The 9,458-nt window shown below is 39.6% G+C and overlaps 1 protein-coding gene across 5 annotated transcripts in view; it reads left to right on the top strand.

The window, feature by feature from the left end:
- The first annotated feature begins 8,288 nt into the window (after window positions 1–8,288).
- Window positions 8,289–9,458, top strand: part of LOC126475079 (mucin-5AC) — a 133,845-nt gene continuing 132,675 nt past the window's right edge. For 4 of the 5 annotated variants that reach the window (XM_050102645.1, XM_050102643.1, XM_050102644.1 and 1 more), the window contains exon 1: window positions 8,289–8,365. The gene's annotated coding sequence lies outside the window, so the exon portion shown is untranslated. Of the gene's footprint in view, window positions 8,366–9,313; window positions 9,355–9,458 lie in introns of those variants that run through there. The other variant, XM_050102642.1, reaches the window with a different exon arrangement.

The raw sequence follows: 9,458 nt of genomic DNA, 5'->3' as shown, positions 1-9,458 counted from the left end.
TTCCGAACCAGACCTAAGATCTGAGAAAGGAAAGATAATAATAATAATAATAATAATAATAATAATGTTATTTATTATGATTTTTGACAGCAGCTGAAATTGTATAAATATGATGATAAGCATAAATGTTATACAGCAGATGCTATTAATTTCACACTCTCATATTTAACTGAATTCAGGATTTTGTGATCACCCATATTGTATACTTACAAGCCGTCACTGCGTACAGCTGTCGAATGCCATAGTGGGTAAGTCAAGAACGAAAGATTCAGGGTTTGGATTTCTGTGCTCATATGTTGGATAGGTTTAGTGACACCATTTGGCACTGTCACTAGTGGAAAAGTGTAGTGTGCATAATTTACAAGACATAATGCATTTCAAATCACTAATACTTCTCTAATAAAAATTACAATAGCAATGTGTGTGCACAAAAATGAACAGTGTAAGCATTCTTCACTGCTGGTGAACACACAGCCACAGTTGAAGATGTGAGGCATAGGAACATAGCCACAAACTGGTGTAGTGAAATATGCCTTCATAATCATTTGGGAAGAATCCACAGTTGACAGAGATGACCCTGCATTGGATACTGTTCTACTACATATAGCAACTGCTCCTGTGGCAACAAAAAAATCAAACACTTTATCTTGAAGAATCACATTCCTAAACAGTTAACCCTTCACTTTAGCAGTCCAGACTTCCTCCTGTGCGCTTCCTCTATCTTTCTAAAAGAGACTTGATCAGCTGTCAACCTTCTACAATCTTATCATCAGTCGTTACTCAACCACAATCAGTACATAATTATAGTATGCATGTAGTCATCATACACCATAAATAAATGTAATCTATTGTACTAAAAAAATGAATCGACTCTACATCGCTTGAAATAAGATGAATATCAACAAAAATAAAACAAGGTTAGGAGATTAAAATAGTTGAATTAAATCGGGTGATGCTGGGGGAATCTAATTAGGAAATTTGACACTGAAAGTAGTGGGTGAGTTTTGGTATTTGGGCAATAAAGAAACTGATGATGGCTGCAGTAGAAAGGATATAAAATGTAGACTGACAATGGCAAGAAAAGCATTACTGAAGAAGATGTTGATTGATGGATGTGGGGTGCTCAACAGCATGGTCATCAGGACCATTACGAAGTGTCAGCATGCCAGCCGTTCACTTGGGCGGGGGGAGAGGGAGGAGGGAGAAGCTGTCTCCATGAGCAGAGTGATTTATAGAGCATGAAGATCAAGCTATCAGTTATAAAACACCTCTATCATGATGCACTAAGCTATGACACAGAATATAGAAGAATGAAAATGTCAAACTGATTGAGCAAGCTACTCATTCATTTGATACTGACGTCAACTCCCTTACATTTAAGGGATGAGGCCTGATAGTTCACAAAATTTCAAAACCTATGTTACACTAGTCTTGGTTATGATGGTGGGCAGATATCCAGCCCAGCTGAGGGTTGCCCTTATGTCAATATACAGAAAACACAAAGCCAAATCGTGTTGAACCAAAAGTGGCACACCACAAACTTCAAATAGTGGTGGAGCCAGAGAAGGAAACCATGTGTTGGTGGGCAATTTCCGATGTGCAGTCTGGCGGGCAGCACTTTCTTCCATTGGTGTCATTGGCCTGAAGTCCACCCTGCCTTCATGGTCAATTTGAGCAACCACAGTTTGTTCTTCACCACTTCCAACCATTCGGCTTCCCACTGACACATGATTTTCTGTCAGCCAATGACATGACGATGTGCAAGGGAATGGCACATCGATGCATAATGCCATCCCTACTCACTTCTTTTCCTGTTTTGTTGGCTGTAGCATTCCCCTGTATCCCGACATGTCCAGGTTCCCAGCAAAATACCATCTCCTTGTCTCAGTGTAGAAAATACTGTATCACGGATGAATGGATGATTTGAATCAGTTGGTTTACTGGATACATGCAGTGGACTGCTCATAGTGCACTGAGCAAGTCCGAACAGATGAGAAACTTTGTACTGTGATGCCTTTGAATTCACTTTAGTGCTGTCATAATGGCATATAACTCCGCATTGTAATTTGTAAAGTGTTCTGGAAGGCATACTAGGAAACCCTATTGGAGAAAACAGCTGAGCAATTTGCATCTAGATCTACATCAATACTCCGCAGTTCACCTTACAGCGCATGCAGAGGGTACCCCATATCACTCATACCACTACTAGCCATTCCCTATCCTGTTTCACTGTCAAATAGAATGAGGGAAAAGTGACTGTCTATATGCCTCCACACAAGCATTAATTTCTCATATTTGATTTTCTTGGTCCTTATCTGCAGTGTGTTGGAGGCAACAGAATTATTCTGCAGTCAGTTTCAAATGTTGATTCTCTAAATTTTCTCAATAATGTTCCTTGAAAAAAATGTCACCTTCCCTCCAGGGATTCCCATTTGAGTTTCTTAAGCATCTCTGTAACACTTACTTGTTGTTCGAACCTACCAGAAAAAAATTTAGCAGCCTGCCTCTGAACTGCTTCGATGTCTTCCTTTAATCTGACTTAGTACGGGTCCCAAACACTTGAGCTGTACTCAAGAACAGGTCACACTAGCATCCTATACATGGTCTCCTATACAGATGAGCCACACTTTCCAAGAATTCTCTCAATGAACCGAAGTTGACCATTCACCTTTCCCACCAAAATCCTCACATGCTTGTTTCATTTCATAGTGCTTTGCAGTGTTACACTCATATATTTAAATGATATGCTGTGTCAAGCAGGATACTACTAATGTTGCATCCAAATTGTAGGGGCTTACTTTTCCTACTCATCCACATTAACTTACATTTTTCTACATTTAGAGCTAGCTGCCATTCAACATACCAACTACAAATTTTGTCTAAGTCATCTTGTATCCTCATACAGTCACTCAAGTTCGACACCTTACTGTACACCACAACATCATCAGCAAACAACTGCAGATTGCTGCCACCATGTCTGGCAAATCATTTATGTGTATGAAGAATAAAGGCCATGCTATCACATTTCCCAAGGGCACTCCTGATGATACCTTTGTCTCTGATGAACGCTTGCCATCAAGGACAACATACTGGGTTCTGTAACTTCAGAAGTCTTCTTCAAGTCAGTCACATATCTGTAAACCTATTCCATACTCCCATACCTTTTTTACCAGCGTGTAGTGGCGCACTGTGTCAGATGCTTTTCGGAAATCTAGCACTATGGACTCTGCCTGTTGCCCTTCATCCATAGTTCACAGTATATCATGTGAGAAAAGGGCATGCTGAGTTTTGCATGAACAATGCTTTCTAAAACCATGCTGATTCGTGGACATAAGCTTCTCAGTCTCTACAAAATTTATTGTACTCAAACTGAGGGATTCTGCAACAAATCGATGTTAGGGATATTGGTCTGTAATTTTTTGGGGCTGTTCTCTTGCCCTTGTTATACCCATAGTCAGGTGCATTCCATTGCTGGAAGCCACCCGTATATGCAACAATAAAACAGATTTGTTAAAATATAATCTGGAGTACACATTTTTTTTGTAGTATTGAACTTAGATTACTTTGGACCTCTGAAGACACCAAGGTGACAATTTGTTCCATCTCTGGTTGTGTATTCAGAGGTCTGATATATGCAGAACTATAAGACAGTTAGTAATACCTATCCTGCATGGCACAGTTGCATGGGATCAGTTCCTCAACAGCCACAAAGTTGGTGTGGACTGTCACTCTAAATGCTAATGACTGAGGCAAAGCTAAGATTTTCGGAGCCTGTTGAGCTTGAAGGAAGTGTCGCCAAATCTGGAGTGGTGGATAATGTCTAACATCTTGAGACAGGAAGTATGTTCCAGTCCATAAACAACACTGCCTTAATCTAATTGTGATCTGACAAATGCCCTACGAAAATGTAGGAGGTGAGGCCTGTCAGCTCGCCACGCCTTTTCACCAAGGTGATTTAAAAGATTTAGTGATTTGATGTTCTTTTTCATAAATCTTTCAGGTGCAGAAGCAAGGTTAATTTCATATCAAATAGTGGACTCAAAAAGTGCACATTGTCTGTAAAATTTAAAATTGTGTCCCTCATCATGAGTTCTTGTTGGTTAAAACTTTGATGAGCTCAGTTAAAATTGATGCAAGTAAGCCTTCTTTGGTGAAGATCTAAAACCAGTTTTATTGGCCCAAGCATCCAGTCTCCTAATGGTCAGCTATAGTTGCCTAGTTGTGCTCAATAGTCTTACTCACACAGCTGGTAATTGGTACACTCTGGTACCTATTAAGAGTTGGTAAGATCCTTGCCTAGTTTTCTTAATGGAATTGATATTGCTTCCTTCCAAGTGACAGATCTGATTGAAACAAGATAGGAGCTTGCCTTCAGCTCCAGGGCACAGGTGATGGAGCATGGCATAATGAATCTGATCCAGTCCTGGTGCAGTGTCCCTGGCTGCGGATGGAGCTGATTCCAATTTCAATATGTAGAATGGATGATTGTAGACCACCTCATTACATGAGAAGAATTTGAGCCACCTCATCTCCAGAGTCCTACAGAATATCTGAAAGTCATAAGTTTGTCCAGATGACATAGTGACAGTAAAAAAATGTTCAGCTAAGACCTTAGTCACATCTTTAGGCACGTCTACCAAGACTCTAATTCCCAGCGAGGCTATTAGGGGAAGCGAACTTCCTTTGCCTGAAATCTGGTTATTGATTCCCAAACTCATGCAATGGAAGTGGGCTGATTAATGGAAGTCAAAAATTCCTTCCAGCTCTACTGCAATAGAGAAGTCCCTGGGGACCATTGATAAGCACTGGTTTTCCTTGTCCTTCTTCATCAGTGGCAGTGATTTACACAAGAGGTGGGGAGGAACTTTAAATGGTACCTGGCTCTCCGGGTCCTCCTTATGGATATCAATATCCTTGTCAGTAAAATCACCATTGGAAACAGAGAGTGCACACTGATCAGGTGTTTTAGCTGACACATTCAGTGTTTTTGAAGGACTTTTTATTTGACAGCTTACTTACTTATGGGAGGAGTTGGTTGCATGAGTAGAGGTGATGGCTTAATGAGTCTCTGATGGTGAACTGTGGTATGTCGCTGAGGTTCCAAGTCTGTTGTTGACAGCTTGCAAATGGTTTTGGGGTCAAGTGTAGCTTTCCTCCTGAAAATACATATGCATGTAATCATACTTGAATCTGTGGTCTGGGTTTGTGTGGAGGCATCACTCTTGGTGACTGGCTTCTTCAGGGCCAATGTGAAAGAAGACTAACCATTTGACATCTCTTTGTTGGGTGGGCGCGTGTTCTACCTGATGGTACATCCATCTCATTATGAGTAGATTTGAGTTGAAGTCTCTCCATTGAGTGACCATGAATCGCTACAGAAACAGATGTCGATCCAGGCAGAGTCCTGTGTGCCTCAGCAAACCTTATACAACTGGGGGTTGCAAGTGCCCCAGAGGTTGCCTGGTAGAGGCTGTTTTGCCTCAACAGCCATTCACCCCATTGGCACATAGCACACTTTGAGGTTTTTAGTGTAGAGATGTGTATATTCCTTGCAGCCCAGGTGATGAAGCTTAGGCCTCCGTTCTCCAGAAAACTTAATTCTCCACCGCCATGCCTAGCGATGGTCCATGAAGTATGCCCAATGTTCAAGGTAGATAAGGTTTGGCAGCAATGACCAGTCCGAGGCTTGGGAAACCCCTTGTCTCTGTGCCTGTATCCAACCATTGCTGGCGAAGCTACCTCTGAAAAAAAAAAAACAGTCCTCCCTTTCCTAAGTTGTGGGCTCTCATTGTCAGGCTCCTCTGCTGAGACCTGCCCAGCTTGGGTGGCCCTAACAAGTAGCTACACTGCTGCCAGCATAGCCCTCAGTGCCATTGGGGTGCACAAACCCTCCTGCCTGTCACAGAGGGTGCCTACAATAAGATGGCACCCTGGGAGGGTACTGAAGAAGAGAAATTCTTTGACATGAAATATAAATTTAAGTGTTAAAAAGTCTAAGTCTCTTCTGAAGGTATTGAATTTGCCTGGAGTGCAGCCTTGTATGGAAGCGAAACATAGACGATAAGCAGTTCATACAAGAAGAGAACTGAAGCTTCTACTCATTGGCTGAATTTTTAGATATAAATTAAGGGGGGGGGGGGGGGACAACAACAACATAAACATTAGTGTCATGCAATATTTTGTGTAATGTATTATCTTATAGAGACATCTTTTATTAACCTGACACGTTCCACATCATTACGAAGTGTTGTATTCATGATCTATGGAACAAGTATTAATCTAATCTAATCTGGTGCTAGACAAGAATGTTGAAGTTTAGATGAATGTTGAAGGTCAGACAAATATTGACGGTTAGATGAATGTTAATGATTAGTTGAATGTTGTACATTAGATATGTAGATTTCGTAACTAATGAGACGGTATTGAACTGAACTGGGGAGAAAACAATTTTGTGGTACAACTTGACTGAAAGAAAACATTGGGCTAGAATGATTTGAGGAGGAAGCACCATATCAGTCAACTCCTATCAAAAGCATATCTCAAGAAAATCTTGGTAAAATGTAGATCACCCACAAAGGTCACTTACAAAAATGATCATTTGACCTTTTTTGAATAATGTTAGTTAGTCTGGGATTCTTACCAAATTAATGGAAGAAGTAGATAAGATTCAAAGAAGGGTTGTGTTGAAACTTCCTGGCAGATTAAAACTGTGTGCCGGACTGAGACTCGAACTCGGGACCTTTGACTTTCGCGGGCAAGTGCTCTACCAACTGAGCTACCCAAGCACGACTCACGCCCCGTCCTCACAGCCCTACTTCTGCCAGTATCTCGTCTCCTACCTTCCAAACTTCACAGAAACTCTCCTGCGAAGGATTGTGTTGTTGGCCATTGGTTTATATAACCAGAAGGGTGAAAGCATCTCAGAAAGACTTACTTTCAAAATTCTGAGAGCCTGTCTACATCATCTCAAATAATAACCTAACAGAGAAAAGTAGAGAAATTTGATCATATACTATTTGTTGTTGTGAAATGTTTTTCTCTTGTATGATTAGCATATACAGAAAAAAAATATTGTACGATTTGCAAATGTAGAGGGGAAAATATGAAAATGACTTTGCTACACACTGTACAGTAGCTTATGGAGAAAGAATGTAAATCCAAAGACGAAAAACTAAACAGTTTGTCAGGCATAAAACTTGGAATAAAGTTATAAGGTGTAAATGCTAGCTTGTGGCCAAGGTAAAGGTGCTACTATTTCAACATCCCGGGTGATTTTATTAAGGCTCAGGCCACGCCATTATACTCTACGGAAACGATAGTTATATACAGGGATTTCTGTTTTTGGATTTGAAACTGGATATGCTATTGTTATGTGACTGTCATTTTTACTCGTCCCGCAATTTCTGAACACACTTAATGGAAAAATCTGAAGTCGTCGTAATATTACGTATACCGTACTTCAACATTTTTGAAAGATTGCGTTTACTAAATGAACGTATACGGAGATTTAATTTATTTGACAAAATTAAGAAACGAATTTAATTTATTATCCATTTATAAGCGTATGTATTGAAAACTTACGGTCTGATTCATGCTGGAGCTGTTAACCACGTGAAATAACTTTCACCGTTCCCTTGCTTCTGTCGAACATATGGGACAAAAAAAAAAATAATTAGCCATATGTGTTCAATGTTGGAAGTAGTTGTAATGGGGGAGAACGGGCAATTATGTCTACAGTTTAATAGTTGATTCAGTGTAGAAGCAAACAACTCAGTCCTGAGTGCAGCCGATAGCAATAACTGCAACTAGTGTCTCTTAACTGTCCGACTGTTATGAGCTTTTGTGTGAATACCATTTGCTGTTCCGAAGCAGTCGCTTGCATATCGTGTAACTTATCATTATTGGTGAAGCGTTCTACATTACACGAAAAATAATTATGCAAGTGTTAAGCAGAACAAAGGACTGCCCTAATTCCAGCAGCTTACGGCATGAATGTTTACGATATTCAAAGCGCTCATTTCAGCAATGCGATTACAATCAGAAAAATATCTGGCGCATTATGACAATAAAATACCCTTCCGTAGATTAGATACATTAAAGTATAGATTCTCGTTTGATACATTATGCGTTCAAAACTAAGGTTCACTTCGTTTTTCCATCTCTCAGTCTTCCGCATATTTGAATTTTGAGGATACAAGCCACTCAAAATTTCGTGCGTGCTCATCGTGCTGCCATCTAGTGTTGCATGACGTTAAATAGTGTCCACGTGATCGGCGCTTGGTAAATGTGTGTGTGTGTTGATGTGTGCAAGTCCCCAAAGTTTGGTTCCACATGTGAAGATTATTGAAAAATTTGAGGACACCCAGTAAGGAAAAATTTTAACCTATGTATGAGGTTAATGTAGAATCAGCTGTCTTGTCGATTTGTAAACAACAGTGCATTTGTTGGGACGTAGTTTGCTGTCGAAAGCTGGTGTTTAAAAATGTGCCTATCGTGTGGCATATTTTGTAGGAGTGTTGCCTGTTCACGTTGGCTATAAATAACGTTACTGTATTAATAATTTTAACGTTTCAGTGTAATAATTGATTAATATATGTCATTTTTTGTTTATTCCTGCATTAATCATTTCGAGGACTTGCCGAAGTTTCGTAGGTATTCCGACCGGCGCCAAGCTAAACAAGTGAGCATTGATAGCATACCATGCCTCACGGCTTGGGTTACTGTTAGCCGGTTGCTAGTTGTTCAGAATATAAATATGAGGTACCAATATAAGTATGATGATTGTAATGAGATAGGTTGGATAAAGTTTTGTTTTCGATCAATCAGTAGCTTTGCTCGTTCGTTTTTATAATTGTTCTTTTTTTTTACGTGGACGGAAAAAATTATCGATGCCTGCCACGGAATTTACTTTCCTGAAACCGCCTTTTTTTTGTTAGTAATAATGATGATGATAATTATTTACTAACGCAACTAAAGTAGAAGCGGGTGTCCGGACATTATAAGCAGCGTTCCGGATAACCATATTGCGAAAGGTGAAGTGAAAGTAAATCAGATTTACAAATGTTTTTATCACATAGAGGCATTTCTTCCTTAAAAAAAAAAAAAAAACATTTTTCCATTTGCATATTTGACTGGTGTTCTTCCTTTTATTGACTTTCGTTCCAACAACTTTGTTTGGTCTAAATTCGTTTTCATTCGTATTTTTTTCGGAATGAATTAATAGGCAAGATTAGGATTTGCCGTAGATAAGCGAAACACTATAGATCATTTATAAACGTCCTGTTTCTCAAATATTTAATAATAAAATTGGCATTATACAGAAGATAATGTGCTTACTGCTTTGTAGCCATATAGGTACGTAACTGTTGATATACAAAAAATTTCTTCTTACCTATACAACTAACCATGTTACAATAGTAGCAGAGATAATACCCCGACGTCAGGATCATATGTTTGAA

Source organism: Schistocerca serialis, chromosome 4 (genome assembly GCF_023864345.2).
Source record: "Schistocerca serialis cubense isolate TAMUIC-IGC-003099 chromosome 4, iqSchSeri2.2, whole genome shotgun sequence".
Lineage (NCBI taxonomy): Eukaryota > Metazoa > Arthropoda > Insecta > Orthoptera > Acrididae > Schistocerca > Schistocerca serialis.
The sequence above is the reverse complement of the archived record's forward strand: the minus strand, read 5'-3'. Positions and strand labels throughout refer to the sequence as shown.